This window comes from Papio anubis, chromosome 9 (genome assembly GCF_008728515.1).
Source record: "Papio anubis isolate 15944 chromosome 9, Panubis1.0, whole genome shotgun sequence".
In the NCBI taxonomy this organism is placed as follows: Eukaryota; Metazoa; Chordata; class Mammalia; order Primates; family Cercopithecidae; genus Papio; species Papio anubis.
In genome coordinates this window covers 26,146,153-26,167,786 of record NC_044984.1, presented here as the reverse complement: position 1 = coordinate 26,167,786, position 21,634 = coordinate 26,146,153, and the positions used below count along the sequence as shown (strand labels likewise).

The 21,634-nt window shown below is 38.3% G+C and overlaps 1 long non-coding RNA gene across 1 annotated transcript; it reads left to right on the top strand.

Moving 5' to 3' along the window:
• The first annotated feature begins 902 nt into the window (after positions 1-902).
• LOC116268850 lies at positions 903-18,357 on the top strand. The gene is made up of 4 exons (XR_004176028.1): positions 903-953; positions 15,811-15,909; positions 17,043-17,248; positions 17,928-18,357. It is a non-coding gene; the product is annotated as an uncharacterized LOC116268850 (long non-coding RNA).
• The last annotated feature ends 3,277 nt before the right edge of the window (positions 18,358-21,634 follow it).

Below are 21,634 nucleotides of genomic sequence, written 5' to 3'. Positions count from 1 at the left end.
TGAAGGTGTTTGAAAATTTTATGTTTTAAATATATGGATAAAAATGGAAATGTTTTGTTATGGAAAGCTTCAAATATATAAAAATATAGATAGAATACCCAGCTGGGTGCAGTGGCGCACACTTATATTCCCAGTATTTGGGAGGCTGAGGTGAGCATATTGCTTGAGCCCAGGAATTCAAGACCAGCCTGGGCAATCTGGTGAAACCCTGTCTCTACAAAAAATACAAAAATTAGACAGGTGTGGTAGTCCCAGCTACTTGGGAGGCTGAGATGGGGGGATTGCTTGAGCATGGAGAGGTTGAGTCTGCAGTGAGCCATGTTTGCACCACTGCACTCCAGCCTGGGCGATAGAATGAGACTCTGTTTCAAAAACTATGTGTATAGATAGATAGAATAGTGTAGTGTACCCTCACATACCATCACCCATTTTCAACAATTGTCAACTTATGGCTAATCTTGTTTCATCAATATCTTTACCTTTATTTTCTTCTATTTTATTTTAAAGCAAATTCCAAATGTATCATTTCATCCATGAGTATTTTGCAACTTGGCTCTACAAAATAAGGACTCAAAAAAGATAAGTATAATAGCATTATTAATAACCTTAGAATGACGGTAATTCCTTAATATCAAATACACACTGTTCAAATTTCCAGTTATACCATCTATTCTAAACTTATTTTATAGTTTTTTTTTTCTCGCTCTGTTACCCAGGCTGGAGTGCAGTGACACTATCTTGGCTTACTGCAGTCTCTGTCTTCCGGGTTCAAATGATTCTCCTGCTTCAGCGTCCTAAGTAGCTGGGACTACAGGTGCATGCCACCACACCTGGCTAATTTTTGTGTTTTTTTTGCAGAGTTGGGGTTTCACTGTATTGACCAGGCTGATCTTGAACTCCTGACCTCAAAGGATCCGCCTGCCTTGGCCTCCCAAAGTGCTGAGATTACAGGGGTAAGCCACTGTGCCTGGCTGTATTTTACAGTTTGAAGCCTCCTGAGGAGGCTGAGTTGGGAGGATCACTTGAGCCCAGGAGTTTGAGGCTAGCCTGGGCAGTACAGCCAAACCCCATTTAAAAAAAAAATGTGTGTTGTAACATTAGATATCACCCCTGCTGCCAACACCCCTGACCTTTTCTGGTTTCATCACTTCCCCTGCCCTTGTTTTGCCCTTTGCAAGTGATTCTGAATTAATTTTCTAGGGATGTTAGAGCAGATTGGTGGTGAGAAGGGTTTGGGCTCATGGAGTGGCAAGGAAAAAAATACGCGATGACAGATACGTAGCAGGGAACCAGAAAACAAGGAGGGTTGTGTTTAAGAATCTCTAAAATGTTGCAGACATACGGACCTTTAGTGGTTGAGGTTTAAAGGGAGAGATTTTTTGAATTAAAACCCGAATGGCTTCTTCAGAGCTATTATTTTTGGATCAAAAGTAAGAAACTGAGGCATGGGGAGAGGAATTCTGCCCTTATTTTTTACTTTGGTAGCCAATTTCCACCTCATCTGGGCAGGGCTTGTTGTCCCTAGGAGGAAAGGCCTCAGTGTGTGTGTCTAGTGATTGAGTGCGCCTTGGAGCCAGTGGGAGGGCTTGGAAAAACACTGATTGCTGGGCCTGCCCCTGAAGTTTCTGATTAGCAGACCTAGGGTGGGGTCCAGGGATTTGCATTTCTTTCTTTCTTTTTGTTTTTTGAGATGGAGTCTCGCAATGTCTCTCAGGCTGGAGTGCAGTGGCGAGTGGTGCAATCTCGGCTCACTGCAACCTCCACCTCCCAGGTTCAAGCAATTCTCCTGCCTCAACCTCCCAAGTAGCTGGGACTACAGGTGCACATCACCACACCTGGCTAATTTTTGTATTTTTAGTAAAGACAAGATTTCACCATGTTGGCCAGGATTGTGTCAAACTCCTGACCTCAAGTGATCCACCCATCTCAGCCTCCCAAAGTGCTGGGCTTACAGGCGTGAGCCACCATGCCTGGCGGGATTTGCATTTCTTACTAGCTCACAGGTGATGCTGTTGTTCCAAAATGCAGACCTACTAGTGCCTACTTCTCCCTTTTGATCTGTTTTGTTTTTTATTTTAAATTAATTTTTTATGAGTACATAGTAGATGTGTGTCTTTATGGGGTACATGAGATATCTTGATACAGGCATACATCACATAATAATCACATCAGGGTAAATGGCATACCTGTCACCTCAAGCATCTATCATTTCTTTGTGTTATGGACATTCCAATTATATTATTTTAGCTATTTATAAATGTACAGTAAGTTATTGTTGACAGTTTTCACCCTGTTGTGCTACCAAATATGACCTGTTTTTAAGATAGTTTCTCTTTGCCAAGATTGTATTGCTGCACACATTGGCAATCATTGTGTAATTGATTAACCATCTGCAGCAGCTTCTTCCTGGAAAAAAAATTAAAAACTAAACTGTTGAGAACGGTATGAGTAATTTGTGTGAAAACATATTCTATTTTCATAATGACCACAGAATACTGTGGCATTCTACCAGCCTACTCGAATGTATGTGAACATTTCTCCCTTTCTCTGAAGATTTCTTCTTTTAAGTGTCTTGGTTTCAGTGAATTGTATCTATCTTGGGTAAGAAGTTCAGGGTTCTCTTTCAAACCCAAGCATTTTACTTAAAGAAAGCTGAGAAAGCTAGGACAGATGAATTCTCACAAAAGTTTGAAAGAAACTTGCTAATTTTCTTATGGCCTTTCTTTTCTTCACAGAAATTCTGGGTAGCCAGCCTGACCTAAGACATCAGTCAGCAACCCTGCAAAAAATTACAGTGTCCTGCCAACGCTTTAGCCACCACACCCATCACACCCATGCCTGGAACTTTCCTTGATATTTCACCCCATTCGAATCTGCTCTAAATGGTTCCTGACCAAACCTGAAATATACCCTAAACATACTAACAAACTTCTTTTGGGTCTTTTTTTTTTTTTTTTTTTTTTTATCTTTTACTGTAATATTTGAATCTTATCTCCAAGAGCTTGCTTATCTAAAACTTTCCTAAATTTATTTTTATTAAGCCATTGGAATCAGAAACCACTAGCCTGAGAATTCCTGCAAACAGAGCTCATTTCACTGTTTACATCAGCTAACAAATAAGAGGCTTCCCCAGTTTGAACTACGACTTTGAACCCCAGCTTCACTCCTTTGTTGTGGTAGTGATTAATATATTTCCTGGTACCTTTTTCTTTAGCAAGTCATTCAAAGAAGCATATGTTAGCCACTTAGAATCCAGAAATAAATTTACTACTTCGTGAGAATTACTGGATGGTGAAATTTTTTGTTCTTTGGGATTTTTTTTTTTCTTTTTATTGAGACAGGGTCTTTATCACCCAGGCTGGAGTGCAGTGGCACAATCACGGCTCACTGCAGCCTTGAGCTCCTGGGCTCAAGTGATCCACCCACTTCAGCCTCCTGAGCAGCTGGGACTACAGACACATGCCACCACACCCAGCTTAGTTTGTATTATTTTTTGTAGAGACAGGGTCTCACTATGTGGCCCAGGCTGGTCTCAAACTCCTGGGCTCTAGTGACCCTCCTGCCTTGGCCTCCCACAGTAGCGGGATTATAGATGTGAGCCACTTTGCCTGGCTTGGGTGGCAAAGTTGTAAATTTCTAAGTGGTTTGTCCACCCAAAGGACTTAATTATAGCTAGCAGGTTTCTGGGTAAGCAAAGAATGAATGAGAAGAAATGGAGCTGGATATTCTGAGCCTTTTATTTTGAACCATAGGTTCATATAATTGGATTATTCATGATCCTTGATTTGTGACATATTGTCATCATAGTCTTAGATGCAGAGGTCCATGAATGTCCTACCTTATTCATTATTTATTTAGTTCATTTTTAAAGTGGGATTTCTATTTCTAATTTCTAACCATCCGCTTCTCTTTCCTAATGTTTCAAATACAAAAGTTTTATTTGGAAAGTAATCCTAGGAAAGACTTAGAGAAATAAAGAAGAGAACTGATAAATGATGCATTGTCAAACAAGTTACCACTCTGAGTAGATCTTAATTGTCTGAATAATTCTGGGAACCAATGTAGATTACATGAATCAGAATTTTCTCTTTCTAGGGGAAAGTGTGCTGGAATATTTAAAGCTGATATCTTTAAAATTTAAAGGGACATTAATTATCTGGCATTTTCAGACCACCACATGCAATGGCAGAGAGCTCCTTGAAATCTGGGACAGTTAAAAGTTGGGCTGGCATGCATGGAATTAGAGGGCACCAATTACATCTGCCTTAGTTAGAAGCTAAACAGTATTATTAATGCATATATTTCAAAGGAATTCCTGATTAAATAAGTTATAAATGAATTTTATGCTTTCAATATTTAGCCAACAATGAATGGTTCTTTCCTAGTTAAAATAAAGAACTTAAATGGGATTGACATAGGGATTCTTAATGCCTGACAAGCTTTAAAGACCATTGCATAGTTTGATGAGTTTTAGCAAATGTATAAACTTGTGTAATCTATATCTCAATCAAGATATTGACCAGAAATTCCCCTGGTGTCTCCTTTCAGTCACTCACCATTTTCTGTAAGTAATTATTGCTCTACCTTCTATCATAGGTTGCCTGTTCTTCAATTTCATATAAAAGTGTCATATAGTACATGGTCCTTTCTGTCTGGCCTCTTTTGCTCAACATAGTGTTGCATGTATTATTTGTTCCATCTCTTTACTGTAGAATAATATTCCATTGTATTAGAATAATATTTCATTATATTAATTATGTGAGGAAGCCCAGGGAATTTTCCTCTCAGAAATGTTTTTGAGGATTTAAGAAAGTCTTTTTAGAGACCAGGGGATATTCTAGAGCTTTTTTATTTAGCCTTTTCATTTTAAAAAATACGTTGACCTAGCCCTGAAAATTAACATAGCTTTATCAACACAGATGCCTGCCAAATTAGGCTGTCTCTAAAACAGCTCCAGCCATGGGCAAGGCAGAATTTTAATAAATATGAATAGTCTATTCTTAGTATTTCACCACTTCAAGTTGTGTGTTTCTCATTCTTCTGTGTAGTTCTTCAAAACCCATTTGAAATTTATTGAAACTGATTCTGTGGCCTTGCATATATGCCTTATCCTGGTGAATATAACATGTAGACTTGAATGTATATTCTGCATTCGGGTGTTTTGTTCTATAAATTGAATTAGACCAAGATGGTTGATAACATTGCTCAAATCTTGTGTGTTACTGAGTTTTTTCCCTACCATATCTATCAATTCAAAAGAAGGTTGAAAAAGAACAAATGATAGATGGGACAAACAGAAAAGAAATAGCAGGACAATAGACTTTAATCCAACTTTATCAGTAGACTTCAATCCAACCAGGTCAATCGTATTTATATTACGTTAAATATAAGTGGATTAAATTTGTCTAATTCTTCCTTAATACTACCAGTTTTTGCTTCATGTATTTGGAAGCTCTGTTATTAGTTGCAAAAACATTTGTGCTTGTTATGACTTCCTGATGAATTAACTCTTATCATTGTAAAATATCTTTCTTTCTAGTCATGCTTCCTGATTTGTAGTTTTTTAATATACCTGCTCCTGCTTTCCTATGCTTGCATATGTATGTTATCTCATTTTTCATCCTTTTACTATTATATCTCTTTATATTTAAAGTCTCTATTAACAGCACATAATTAGGACTTAAAAACTAATCTGATGGTCTCTGGCTCTTATCAGTGTTTATTCCATTTGTACTTAATGTAATTTTTAAAATGTCATTAAAAATTGTTTTATTTCAGTAGCTGTAGGGGTACAAGTGGCTTTGGTTACATGGATGAATTGTATAGCGGTGAAGTCTGGGATTTTAGTGCTCCTGTCACCTGAATAGTGTACATTGCACCTAATAGGTAGTTTTCCATCCTTACCTCCCTTTCAGTCTCCCTGCTTTTGAGTCTCCACTGTCCACTCTGTATGCCTTTGCATACTCTCTCTTAGCTCCAACTTATACAATACTTAATCTGATTATTTATATGCTTCAGTTTGAGTCTACCACCTTGGCTATTGATTTTTCTTCCTCTTATGTGTCTATTGTTCCTTCATTACTGCCTTTGGATTTAATAAAATTGAGGCTGAGGCTGGAGGGTTGTATGAGCCCAGGAATTCGAGACCAGCCAACTGGCAATATAGTGAGAGCTTGTCTCAAAAAACAAATAAAAAGTAAAGATTCCGTGAATTCATATTCTCCACAACACTTGGCTATGTCAATTTTTTTTCACTAATTGGGCATAAAACATTATCACATTCCTTTAGATTCCTCATTTATTAATGATATTAAGCACCTCTTCATATTTTTATTAGTTGAAAACATTTCTTCTGCCAAATGATTGTTCATATCCTCATGCCTCCCATTTTTTTCATTGATTTCTAGGAATTCTACACTTGGAATACCACTGAACTGGACCACTTATATTTGACTACTTTTAACTTATTAGAGAAATCTTTGGCCTTTGAGTCTATTGCCAGTTCCTGACTACCTGTTTAATTTGCAAAACCTTCCAAATTGGGCCCCCTTATCCTACTCCGTTTTTCCCCTTAGCACCTACCACCTTTGCCATGTTACATACGTGTTTATTGCTTGTATGTACTGTCTTTCCCTTAGTAGTACATGTAGGCTGCTACATGATAAATACAGAGATTAAGAGTTAGCATTTTGAACTTTCAAAGCAATTTAAACATTGTCATAATATTTTTATTAAATGAAGGGATTAGTCTCCAATGAATTGGAAACGTTTTTAAAAACTAGTTCTTCACTACTTTGAAAAGCATGGTCTAGATTATCTCATACCTTCACATAATAGCATTTGAAAGGCTCATTGAACAGAAGAGATAACTCGGTAACTATTATACCTGTCAGACTTGAAAAAGTGTTTATGCTCTACACAAAATATAATTGCTAACAAAGACAAATATTTTCTTCTGATTTAGTGAGAAGGTATGTTTTTCTAACTAACATGGGCATTACTTTGTGTTATTGGTATTCCCATGTTTATAGCTGAGCCTGGTATGTGTCTCTTTGTTTTATGTGCACGTATATATAAATATATCTATACAAAATACTTTTTAAAAATTATACTTTAAATTCTAGGGTACATGTGCAAAACGTGCAGGTTTGTTACATAGGTATACAGGTGCCACGTTGGTTTGCTGCACCCATCAACTCGTTATTTACATTAGATATTTGTCCTAATGCTCTCCCTCCCCCACCCCCAACCCCCAACAGGTCCGGGTGTGTGATGTTCCCCACCCTGTATCCAAGTGTTCTCATTGTTCATTTCCCACTTATGAGTGAGAACCTGCAGTGTTTGGTTTTCTGTCCTTGTGATAGTTTGCTGAGAATGATGGTTTCCAGCTTCATCCATGTCCTGCAAAGGACATGAACGCATCCTTTTTTATGGCTGCATAGTATTCCATGGTGTATATGTGCCACATTTTCTTTTCTTTTCTTTTCTTTTTTTGATGTTTATCATAGGCTTTTGTTTTTTTTAATACTTTAAGTTCTAGGGTACATGTGCACAATGTGCAGGTTTGTTACATATATACTTGTACCATGTTGGTGTGCTGCACCCATCAACTCATCAGCACCCATCAACTCGTCATTTACATCAGGTATAACTCCCAATGCCATGCCTCCCCTTACCCCCTCCCCATAATAGGCCCCGGTGGGTGATGTTCCCCTTCCAGAGTCCAAGTGATCTCATTGTTCAATTCCCACCTATGAGTGACAACATGCAGTGTTTGGTTTACTGTTCTTGCGATAGTTTGCTGAGAATGATGGTTTCCAGCTGCATCCATGTCCCTACAAAGGACATGAACTCACCCTTTTTTATGGCTGCATAGTATTCCATGGTGTATATGTGTCACATTTTCTAAATCCAGTCTGTCACTGATGGACATTTGGGTTGATTCCAAGTCTTTGCTATTGTGAATAGTGCTGCAATAAACATACATGTGCATGTGTCTTTATAGCAGCATGATTTATAATCGTTTGGGTATATATCCAGTAATGGGATGGCTGGGTCATGTGGTATTTCTAGTTCTCGATCCTTGAGGAATCACCATACTGTTTTCCACAATGGTTGAACCAGTTTACAATCCCACCAACAGTGTAAAAGTGTTCCTATTTCTCCACATCCTCTCCAGCACCTGTTGTTTCCTGACTTTTTAATGATTGCCATTCTAACTGGTGTGAGATGGTATCTCATTGTGGTTTTGATTTGCATTTCTCTGATGGCCAGTGATGACGAGCATTTTTTCATGTATCTGTTGGCTGTACACATGTCTTCTTTTGAGAAATGTCTGTTCATATCCTTTGCCCACCTTTTGATGGGGTTGTTTGTTTTTTTCTTGCAAATTTGTTTGAGTTCTTTGTAGGTTCTGGATATTAGCCCTTTGTCAGATGAGTAGATTGCAAAAATTTTCTCCCATTCTGTAGGTTGCCTGTTCACTCTGATGGTAATCTCCCTTGTTGTGCAGAAGCTCCTCAGTTCAATTAGATCCCATTTGTCAACTCTGGCCTCCGTTCACATTTTCTTAATCCAGTCTATCATTGATGGGCATTTGAGTTCGTTCCAAATCTTTGCTATTGTGAATAGTGCCACATTAAACATATGTGTGCATGTGTCTTTATAGTAGCATGATTTATAATCCTTTGGGTATATACCCAGTAATGGGATGGCTGGGTCATATGGTACTTCTAGTTCTAGATCTTTGAGGAATCACCATACTGTTTTTCATAATGGTTGAGCTAGTTTACAATCCCACCAACAGTGTAAAAGTGTTCCTATTTCTCCACATCCTCTCCAACACCTGTTGTTTCCTGACTTTTTAATGATTGCCATTCTAACTGGTGTGAGATGGTATCTCATTGTGGTTTTGATTTGCATTTCTCTGATGGCCAGTGATGATGAGCATTTTTTCAGGTGTCTGTTGGTATGAATGTCTTCTTTTGAGAAAAGTCTGTTCATATCCCTTGCCCACTTTTTGATGGGGTTGTTCATTTTTTTCTTGTAAATTTGTTTGAGTTCTTTGTAGGTTCTGGATATTAGCCCTTTGTCAGATGGGTAGATTGCAAAAATTTTCTTCCTTTTGTAGGTTGCCTATTCAGTCTGATGGTAGTTTATTTTGCCATGCAGCAGCTCTTTAGTTTAATTAGATCCCATTTGTCTATTTTGGCTTTTGTTGCCATTGCTTTTGGTGTTTTAGACATGAAGTCCTTGCCCATGCCTATGTCCTGAATGGTATTGCCTAGGTTTTCTTCTAGGGTTTTTATGGTTTTCGATCTAACATTTAAGTCTTTAATCCATCTTGAATTAATTTTTGTATGGTGTAAGGAAGTGATCCAGTTTTAGCTTCCTACATTTGGCTAGCCAGTTTTCCCAGCACCATTTATTAAATAGGGAATCCTTTCCCCATTTCTGGTTTTTGTCAGGTTTGTCAAAGATCAGATGGTTGTAGATGTGTGGTATTATTTCTGAGGCCTCTATTCTGTTCCATTGATCTATATCTCTGTTTTGGTATCAGTACCATGCTGTTTTGGTTACTGTAGCCTTGTAGTATAGTTTGAAGTCAGGTAGTGTGATGCCCCCAGCTTTGTTCTTTTGGCTTAGGATTGTCTTAGCAATGCAGCGTCTTTTTTGGTTCCATATGAACTTTAAAGTAGTTTTTTCCAGTTCTGTGTAGAAAGTCATTGGTAGCTTGATGGGGATGGCATTGAATCTATAAATTACCTTGGGCAGTATGGCCATTTTCGCAATATTAATTCTTCCTATCCATGAGTATGGAATATTCTTCCATTTGCTTGTGTCCTCTTTTATTTCACTGAGCAGTGGTTTGTAGTTCTTCTTGAAGAGGTCCTTTACATCCTTTGTAAGTTGTATTCCTAGGTATTTTATTCTCTTTGAAGCAATTGTGAATGGGAGTTCACTCATGATTTGGCTATTTATCTGTTATTGGTGTATAAGAATGCTTGTGATTTTTGCACATTGATTTTGTGTCCTGAGACTTTGCTGAATTTGCTTATCAGCTTAAGGAGATTTTGGGTGAGACGATGGGGTTTTCTAAATATACAATCATGTCATCTGCAAACAGGGACAATTTGACTTCCTGTTTTCCTTATTGAATATCCTTTATCTCTTTCTCTTGCCTGATTTCCCTGGCCAGAACTCCCAACACTATGTTGAATAGGAGTGGTGAGAGAGGGCATCCCTGTCTTGTGGCAGTTTTCAAAGGGAATGCTTCCAGTTTTTGCCCATTCAGTATAATATTGGCTGTGGGTTTGTCATAAATAGTCTTATTATTTTGAGATACGTTCCATCAGTACCTAGTTTATTAAGAGTTTTAGCATGAAGCATTGTTGAATTTTATCAAAGGCCTTTTCTGCATCTATTGAGCTAATCATGTGGTTTTTGTTGTTGATTCTGTTTTTATGATGGATTAGGTTTATTGATTTGCATATGTTGAACCAGCCTTGCATACCTGGGATGAAGCCAACTTGATCGTGGTGGATAAGCTTTTTGATGTGCTGCTGGATTCGGTTTGCCAGTATTTTACTGAGAATTTTCACATTGATGTTCATCAGAGATATTAGTCTAAAATTCTCTTTTTTGTGTGTGTGTCTCTGCCAGCCTTTGGTATCAGGATGATGCTGGCCTCATAAAATGAGTTAGGAAGGACTCCCTCTTTTTCTGTTGATTAGAATAGTTTCAGAAGGCATGGTACCAGCTCTTCTTTGTACCTCTGCTAGAATTCAGCTGTGAATCCATCTGGTCCTGGACTTTTTTGGTTGGTAGGCTCTTGATTATTGCCTCAATTTCAGAGCCTGCTATTGGTCTATTCAGAGATTCAACTTCTCCCTGGTTTAGTCTTGGGAGGGTGAATGTGTCTAGGAATTTATCTATTTCTTCTAGATTTTCTAGTTTATTTGGGTAAAGGGGTTTATAGTATTCTCTGATGGTAGTTTGTATTTCTGTGGGATCAGTGGCGATATCCCCTTTATCATTTTTTTTTTTTTGCATCTATTTGATTCTTCTCTCTTTTCTTTTTGATTAGTTTTGCTAGCAGTCTATCAGTTTTGTTGATCTTTTCAAAAAAGCAGCTCCTGGATTGATTGATTTTTTGAAGAGTTTTATGTCTTTATCTCCTTCAGTTCTGCTCTGATCTTAGTTACTTCTTACCTTCTGCTAGCTTTTGAATGTGTTTGCTCTTGCTTCTCTAGTTCTTTTAATTGTGATGTTAGGGTGTCGAGTTTAGATCTTTCCTGCTTTCTCTTGTGGGCATTTAGTGCTATAAATTTCCTTCTACACACTGCTTTAAATGTGTCTCAGAGATTCTCGTATGTTGTGTCTTTGTTCTTATTGGTTTCAAAGAACATCTTCATTTCTACCTTCATTTCATTATTTACCAGTAGTCATTCAGGAGCCAGTTGTTCAACTGCCTTGTAGTTGTGCAGTTTGAGTGAGTTTCTTAATCCTGTGTTCTAATTTGATTGCATTGTGGTCTGAGAGACAGTTTCTTGTGATTTCTGTTCTTTTGCATTTGCTGAGCAGTACTTTACTTCCAATTATGTGATTAATTTTAGAATATGTGCAATGTGGTGCTCAGAAGAATGTATATTCTGTTGATTTGGGGTGGAGAGTTCTGTAGATGTCTATCAGAGTTGAGTTCAAGTCCTGGACATCCTTGTTAACCTTCTGTCTCTTTGATCTGTCTATTAAAGACAGTAGGGTGTTAAAGTCTTCCATTATTATTGTGTGGGAGTCTAAGTCTCTTTGTAGGTCTCTAAGAACTTGCGTTATGAATCTGGGTGCTCCTGTGTTGGGTGCATATATATTTAGGAGAGTTGGCTCTTCTTGTTGAGTTACTCCCTTTACCATTACATAATCGCCTTCTTTGTCTCTTTTGATCTTTGTAGGTTTAAAGTCTGTTTTATCAGACACTAGGATTGCAACCCCTGCTTTTTTTTGTTTTCCATTTGCTTGGTAGATCTTCCTCCATCCCTTTTTCTGAGTCTATGTGTGTCTGTGCACGTGAGATGGGTCTCCAGAATACAACGCACTGATGGGTCTTGACTCTTCATCCAATATGCCAGTCTATGTCTTTTAATTGGAGCATTTAGCCCATTTACATTTAAGGTTAATATTGTTATGTGTGAATTTGATCCTGTCATTATGATGCTAGCTGGTTATTTTGCCCATTAGTTGATGCAGTTTCTTCCTAGCATCAATGGTCTTTACAATTTGGCATGCTTTTGCAGTGGCTGGTACTGGTTGTTCCTTTCCATGTTTAGTGCTTCCTTCAGGAGCTCTTGTAAGGCAGGCCTGGTGGTGACAAAATCTCTCAGCATTTGCTTGTTTGTAAAAGATTTTGTTTCTCCTTCACTTATGAAGCTTAGTTTGGCTGGATATGAATTTCTGGGTTGAAAATTCTTTTCTTTAAGAATGTTGAATATTGGCCCCCACTCTCTTCTGGTTTGTAGGATTTCTGCTGAGAGATCTGCTGTTAGTCTGATGGGCTTCCCTTTGTGGGTAACCCAACCTTTCTCTCTTGCTGCCCTTAACATTTTTTCTTTCATTTCAACCTTGGTGATTCTGACAATTATGTATCTTGGAGTTGCTCTTCTCGAGGAGTATTTTTGTGGTGTTCTCTATATTTCCTGAACTTGCTAGGTTGGGGAAGTTCTCCTGGTAATATCCTGAAGAGTGTTTTCCAACTTGGTTCCATTCTCCCCATCACTTTCAGGTACACCATTCAAATGTAGATTTGGTCTTTTCACATAGTCCCATATTTCTTGGATGCTTTGTTCATTTCTTTTTACTCTTTTTTCCTTTAAACTTGTCTTCTCGCTTTATTTCATTAATTTGCTCTTCAATCACTGATACCCTTTCTTCCACTTGATCGAATCGGCTATTGAAACTTGTGTATGCATCACTAAGTTCTTGTGCCATGGTTTTCTGGTCCATCAGGTCTTTTAAGGTCTTCCCTACACTGTTTTTTCTAGTTAGCTATTCGTCTAATCTTTTTTCAAGGTTTTTAGCTTCCTTGCAATGGGTTAGAACATGCTCCTTTAGCTCAGAGAAATATGTTATTACCAACCTTCTGAAGTTTACTTCTGTCAACTCATCAAAGTCATTCTCCATCTAGCTTTGTTCCATTGCTGGTGAGGAGCTGTGATCCTTTGGAGGAGAAAAGGCAGTCTGGTTTTTAGAATTTTCAGCTTTTCTGCCTTGGTTTCTCCCCATCTTTGTGGTTTTATCTACCTTTGGTCTTTCATGTTGGTGACCTACAGATGGAGTTTGGTTTAGATGTCCTTTTTGTTGATGTTGATGCTATTCCTTTCTGTTTGTTAGTTTTCCTTCTAAGAGTCATGTCCCTCAGCTGTAGGTCTGTTGGAGTTTGCTGGAGGTCCACTCCAGACCTTGTTTGCCTGGGTATCACCAGTGGAGGCTGCACAACAGCAAATATTCCAGAACAGAAAATATTGCTGCCTGATCCTTCCTCTGGAAGCTTCATCCCAGAGGGGCACCCACCTGTATGAGGTGTCTGTTGGCCCCTGCTTGGAGGTGTCTCCCAGTTAGGCTACACAGGAGTCAGCGACCCACTTGAGGAGGCAGTCTGTCCATTCTCAGAGCTCAATCACCATGCTGGGAGAACCCCTGCTCTCTTCAGAGCTGTCAGATGGGAAGTTTAAGTCTGCAGAAGTTTCTGCTGCCTTTGTTCAGCTATGCCCTGTCCCCAGAGGTGGAGACTATACAGGCAGTAGGCCTTGCTGTGCTGCAGTGGGCTCCACTGAGTTTGAGCTTCCTGGTCGCTTTGTTTACCTACTCAAGCCTCAGCAATGGCGGACACCCCTCCCCCAGTCAGGCTGCAGCCTTGCATGTCAATCTCAGACTGCTGCTAGCAGTGAGCAAGGTTCTGTGGGTGTGGGACCCACCAATCCAGGCACGGGAGAGGATCTCCTGGTCTGCCAGTTGCTAAGACCATGGGAAAAGCACAGTATTTGGGCAAGAGTGTCCCGTTTTTCCAGGTACAGTCTGTCACAGCTTCCCTTGGCTAGGAAAGGGAAATCCCCCAACCCCTTGCCCTTTCTGGGTGAGATGATGCCCCGTCCTGCTTCGGCTCACCCTCTGTGGGCTGCACCCACTGTCCAACCAGTCCTAATGAGATGAACCAGGTACTTCAGTTGGAAATGCAGAAATCACCCCTCTTCTGCATCAATCACGCTGGGAGCTGTAGACCAGAGCCGTTTCTATTCAGCCATCTTGGAATGGAGCACAAAAATACTTTTTAAATGAAAGAGAATGCAAGCCACTTAATTATGTAATTCAGCTTAATCCCTTATGCTCTCAGTTTTCATGTTTTGAGTTTCCCATACTGGAGTGTGGTTATTAAATGTGTGTCCTATTTCTTTGGATGGTGCACTGGCTGAGTGTGTGAGTAAATTTTTTAGAATGACCTAGGTTCATAAACTAACTTGTTGATTCCTTGTTTTCTGAGTAACTGTAGATACATACCTTGAGGATTCTCATGCTGTAGTAGTTCCACAATAAATGGTGGTGATATTTTTCACCTTTGGAAGTGAGTAAAGTTCTAGAAAATCCTTAGGTGAAATGATTTTAAATCAAAATAATATTTTACAACAATTATATGGCATTATGGTAGAATGAATGCAAAATTGGGAACTAATCCAAGAAGCTTATACCAGAACTATACATATATTTGTGAAAATAAAGTGGTGAGATTTGGCTGCTTGGAAACAGAGGGCAAAGGTTTCTGTGAAAGAGAATATGCCCTTTATTTCCCAGGTATTTGCTCTATCACAGTATATATAACATAGTAAGAGCTTTATTTGGGTGCTTAGTCTGGTACCTGAAATGCGTTAGTGAATGTTGAAAATCACATTATCTTGACTTTTTTCTGTCAATGACCAAATTTTTTGCAAGCATTATCTCAATATAATTTTTAACTAGTAAACCAATGAGTAGATTGTGACACAATTTCAGCATCAGTTCATATTCACATAGGATCAGGTAAACAGAAATTATATATTATAGTGGAAGTTGCTAACCTAGGTTAGCTTGACTATATTTACTTTGCTGTGTTTCCATGCAAAAATCAAACGTCTTTGATCCCCATTTATAAAGTGGAGATGAATTTACACATTTTATAAAGCTGTTGACTAAGGATTATGGATAATTTACGTAAATGTGTAGGAACCACTATAGGCACTTAGTATGTGATAGCTATGGCTCCATTACAAAAGGTTTAATATCAGTAGGGGTGTATGTGTGTGTTTGTGTGTGTGTATACATACATGTAGTATATGTGTTAGTGAATCCTTTTCTTAGCCAAATCTTAAGCCCTTATACAGAAAGAAAAAAAAACGAAATTAAGAGAACAGAGATTGGGTGAGGCTGGTAAAGGGAGAAAGGAGTCTTGTCTGGCCAGTGCTTGTCATGGCCCTCAGCAAGCTTCCATGGCCATCCCTGTTGCCCTTTACAGAGGCCTAGAGTTCTAGAGAACAGCATGGAAACCATGCTAGTGGATTTTAAACACCTCAAGTGCAAGAATGGAATCTTCTTTATTAACTGATACAGGTATCACATGTGGCCTTGCACTGAGTAGGTGATTGGCCACAGCTTACAATTCCACTACTGAAGTTTTTGCTCCATGTTTGACTACACAACAGAGTTAACACTTGAAGGAGAATTAGGAAACCCACTAGCAAGCCTGTGTCATTTAATGGATGTAATAATAACATCATTTTTTTTTTCCAGATCTAGGTTGGAATTTGCCCCTGACAAATAAGAAAATGAGGAGTGGTGCAAGCGATATGTTGGCTGCGGCATTGGAGCAGATGGATGGTATCATAGCAGGTGATCTGCATCCTGTGAAAGACAGAATCACAACATTTACTCTGCTCACTTCACTTTTTCACTACAACTTTCATATTATCTTTTTACTTGATTTTCATTTTTTAGCCCTATGTCTTTTGCTTCCCTGTAATTTCGTTTTTGTTCCTCTTCTCCATTTTCTGCCAGCATTATTCTCAAACATTATTTTAAAATATCAAAAATTCAAGTTCCATCCGAGGTTTCTAATCAAGGATAAAGAATCTGCATCTCAGGTGGTTCTGGTGTAGGTGGTCTGTGGACCATACTTTGAGAGACACTGCTCTATCCAGTAACCATGAATGTTCTGATCTGTTTTCCTGAATTCAAAATTCACTTTCTACCAATGACTCTCATATCTATTTTTTTTTAAGAGAGGAGGTCTTGCTCTGTTGCTCAAGCTGGAGTGCAGTGGCTATTTACAGGCATGATTGCCTGTGAATAACATGCATAGTGCAACCTTGAAATGCTGGGCTCAAGCAATCTTCCCACCTCAAGTACCTGCAATCACAGGCATGCGCCACTGCACCCAGCTTGTTCACATCTATTTACCTTCCCAATTCTTTGCTAAGCTTCCAGTCCCTGTCTCTAATTTCCAACCAGATATCTCTCTGGAAAAGTCCTATAGGCACGTCAGCATAATAATTTAACACATTGAGCTCATTATCTTTCCTTGGAATTTACTCTAATAACCTTTATCTGGGTTCATTTCATAACCCTTCATCCACAGTTTTTCTAAGCCAGAAATCATTTGGTCCAATATTGGTCCAGAATGAACCAGTTCTAATATTTGTATTTTCTGATCTTCCACTTTCTTATCCATGATCTCCACGATGCCAGCACACCTCACACCAAAGCCCACCAGGCTCTTTTTCTTTCTATACCCCTTGATTGGCCTCCTTGTTAGGAATTGCACCATGGATATTTACCATCAACTACATGGTTTTAATTCTTGCACCATGTAAATCTGACTTGGAGAGATTTATGTGATTGAATTCTCTTTTTTCTGTTTCTTTTGATTGTTCCTTACTGTGACTAGACTGGTTTACCACCTTTGGCTTTGATATTTTTATCTAACATAAATCCCATTGCTCTCTCTGTGATTTTGTTTAACTTAGGTTCTAAGGCCCTGGAATATTCCAATGGGATTTTCGATTGGCAATCTCCCACCTCTCCATTCATGGGAAGTTTGCGAGCTCTGCACCTTGTGGAAGACCTGCGTGGATTGTTAGAGATGATGGAAACAGATGAGAAAGAAGGCTTGAGATGACAGATCCCAGATTCAACAGCAGAAATGCTTATTGAATGGCTTCAGAGTCAAATGGTAGGTGTCTGCCTGTTGTAAATTCTGTATTAAGAATCTTTTGTTGCTTATTCCAAAATTTAGAACATAGAGTAGCTGATTAGAACAAAAAAAAAGTATAGGGCAGCAGATGTGCTCTATTGTATTCCTTAAGATATCTTAACTTTCTTTTGACTCTAAGGATAACTTTTTAAAAAGTGCTATTAGTGTACATTTTATAAATACCAACAACAGGGCACCTGATTCTGCCCATGAAAACAGACTGGCTTTTAGATTGTGCTTGAGTGACCTAGTGTGGCTTAAATCAAATAGTCCTATAAGGGAAAGAATCTTGCACGTAGATGATTTCTCAGTTATATTGGGTTATTCATTATAAAGGACCCAATGGCAATGCTAAGTGGAAAGCATAATGAAAGACATTCAAAAAGTCACAGCGGTTTCCAGCAGTATTTGACCTGAAGTGCCACCTGGTGGTTTATTTCAATCTTTTCAGTTCCAGTTCTCGAATTAAATTGTGGATTTGGGCCTTTAACCCATTTACACATAGTGTTCCATTATTGGAACGCTAAGCTTGTGGGAGTTATTTATATCCTACTGCTCAAGGTCATTGCCAAGTTCTAATTTTTCACAGAAAAATTCGCAACCTCCAGCATAAATGGGTTAATAGTGTTACCCACTAAACAACGAGGTCTCTTTCTAGGCATCCTTCTCAAAAATTGGTGATGTGGCAGAGCTACCCTTTGTCTGGGTACAGCAGTAAATACCATGGTTTTAATCTGTGATGAACACATAAAATCTAAAGAGTGTCACAAAAGCAGATTCAGTGGAGGACAGAGGAAAGGAGATATTTTGTGCTTAAAGGATATTCAATTTTCAGTAAGATGCACTAATACACTTATGAGTTAACTGTGTTTATATAAAAACTAATGAGAATTGTATGAAAGAATCCTGATCTACTTTTGGATCTGTGGTAGACATGAAAACTGCTTGCTTTGGGAACCTTAAGAGTACATCCTACAGTTAAAACATTTTCATAGGATGTGACACAAATACTAGAGCTCCCAGCCAGTCCTGTGCTGAATACTGTGTGTTCTCACCTGGTTTACCTCTGAGTTTCTGAGTGCAAATAGTAGAATCCATCCTTTAGCGGGTGTGCAGCTACACACACTTGACCATTGGAGATATTTTACTTGTTAAAATACATAATGCCTTACTATTATACTTTATATTTCCTCTGCAAATTTCTCCTCCAGAGATTTAAAGGTCCAGGTTTGCTGATTTCTTTGGGGATTGCTTCATGCTCTGAAATTGATGTTTCCTGGCATATTCCTTAGTCTATTTCAATGTCCTATCTCACCCCTTCTTTACTCCATGTTCTTCTGACCATTTAGCATGCAGTAGAAAGGGACTTTACTATTGTTAGAAGAATCTATTTCTATCCCACACCCAGAGGCCACCAATGGCAATAGTAGCCTAAGCATACCTGTAGTTCAATTTTTGACATGTGTCTAAAACATTTCCATTAACATGTGCTTAATTTGTTCTGTGAAAGTATGTCGAGAAATGATAAAAAGTAATGATGATTACATCTGAATATAAGTTAGATCATGACACTCACTCCTTTTTTCAGAAACTGCCAATGACATCACATCTTACTCAGAGTAAAAACCACAGTGCTTTCTGTGGGCTGCGAGGCCTCGTAGGATTTGCTTCCCATGACTTTCTGACCTCATCTCTCATCACACATCTCCTTATTCACTCCACGCCAAGCACATTGGCTATTTCACTGATTCTTAGACATGCCAGGTACACTGGCCTCTGAGCCTTTGCACTGGCTTTTCCAGGCACTGGCTTTTTCAGGCACTGGCTTTTCACTCTGCCTGGAAAGCTCTTTCCCCAGATGTTTGTATGGCTAGCTCCCTCATATTCTTCTGGTATTTACTCAAAAGTCCTGCTCTCAGTGAGGCTGTGCGTCACCACCCTAACTAAAATTATACCCATTTATTCTTTGTCTTACATCTCCCTGCTTTATTTTGTTCTTAGCATTCACCACTTTCTTATGTACAATGTATTTGTAATGTTTATATCATTTATTTTCTGTCTTTTCAACTGGAATGTAAGCATCATGAATCTGATTTTTGCCCTTAGTTTTAAAAAGTTCCTGTATCCCTAGTGCTTAGAAGAATGCCTGGCTCAGTAGTTGTGTTTATAATGAATGATGCTCCATGGATGATAAAGTGGAATACACGTTTAAATGAATGGAAGTTGTTTTAAATTTATTCCTTGGATGGGTAATGTCTTGTTGACCAATGTTTTCAGTTGCGTTCTATCTTATTATTTGACGTTTTAACCATAAGAATCCATAAAATGACAAATATTTTACAGAACTAATGAAGATTCAGTTTTTATCCTAAAAGTAACATAACAAAATAAACTAGATGTGGATCCAGAGAGATAAGAGACTTTTGTTGCTGTTGCTAAATTTATTTATATCCATCTAACTTATTTATAAGAATTCCTCACCTTGACCCCAACCTTTCAAATTACGTGTGTTTTCTCGAGCACACAGAGAATGACAGGATGAAAGAAGAAAGACAGCAAAAGGCAAAAAGAGCAGGACTGGCTGTTTGGAACCATAAAAGCATAGGAGTGAAATTGAGTTGTCACCACACACCTACCATGTTAGACTTTATTTCAGAACCAAAAAGCAACTTGGGCCAGCATTGGGAATCCAACAAGTGGAAGATTATATGCTTATAATTAGTGATTGGCTGATAATATTAGATTTTTCCAATTTAATATTTCAGAAGTTGGGATGTGTTTTATGATCCTAAAATGCAGATATGTATACATTTTAGCTCAGATCCATCCTCCCTTTCTCTCTCCCTTCTTTCCTTTTTTTTTTTTATTGAGATACTCAGAATAGTCCATTTTAGAGACAGAAAGTACATTGGTGACTGCCAGGAGCTGAGGGGAGCAGGGAATGGGAAGATAATACTTATTGCACATAGAATTTCAGTTTTGCAAGATGAAAAGAGTTTATTTAGATGGATGATGGTGATGGCTGCACCATCACCACTACTACCACTTACTTCGGTGGTAGTAAGTGGTACTTACTACCACTGAGCTATACACTTTAGAAGGGTTAAAATGGTAAATTTTACATATATATTTTACCACAATACAAAATTAAAATTGATGGCGTCCTAGAATTTAAGGAACACAGAATCCTAGCAAATTCCCCCTTCATATTGAACATGGGAAAACTGCCCAAATAACAATAAAAGAGATTGTGAAGTTTAAAAAAAGGAAGCAGTTAATGATAAGGCAGGACTGCATCTAGGCAGTTTCAAATGCAGGCTGTAGTAACAGCAGACCTGAATTTTAATGTTGGCCCTAACTCTTCAAAGCTTGTATGACCTTGTGAAAATGTCTGAAGTTCTGTGTCTTGCTTTTCTCATCTGTAAAATGGGGATGATGGTTACTGCCACTTAGGATTGTAAGGATCTTATGAACTAATGTATGCTGAGGGCTTATGAATACGCCTGGAAAAAGGCTAGTCAGAAAGGCAATACTGAAGAGTAGAGCATAGAGAAGAGAATAGAGGGAAAATGTTTAACACGATCCCTTTGCAATAAGGGAAAGAGAATTGGGTTCAGTTACAAGGGGAATGAAGTTACAAACCACCCATACATAGTTCACTTCTTGTGACAAAAGAGTACAAACATTTCCCAGACTAAAGAGAAGCTTCTGGAATATTTTAGAAAAACTTAAATTCAAAAATTTTTGGAAATAATTATATATCTGTTATTATTAATATAGAGATATATAATATACATATATATAATTATTGTTCCATTCATGTTTAATGATGGCCAACTTGAGAAGCCCTGTACTTTAAGATGGATACTAACCTTTTCATTAGTGCAACTGGGCATTTGCAGTTCCAATGATCATTTTGCCTGGGTTAGGGAGATCCCTTGGTTTCTTGTAGGATGCAGGTTATTTCTTTACTACTAATTGCTCCTGCCTGTTTGTTTCATATGATCAGACACTGAATGTGATCAAATACCAACACTGGTAACCTGTTACCATGAAGGGACATTAAATCTATAAGAATGAATTTATTAGTATAGGTGTAGGCTTCTGGAAATGAACAAATTTCTTTTAAAATTCAGAAGTGTATCTCCTGTGATTGAAAGAAAACTGTAGACTATGACATATTTGTTTAGTTACTGAGGCTGAATTTTCTGTTTTGATTGTGAGATATTATAATGTGTGAACACAGATACTAATAATGGAGAATTACTTCCTTTATGAGGCTCCAGATTTAAGAAGGCAAATAGAAAAATATGTCTAATTGAGTCAAGCAAGTAGTTATTTACTTTAGGTCTAACTTGATGAGTT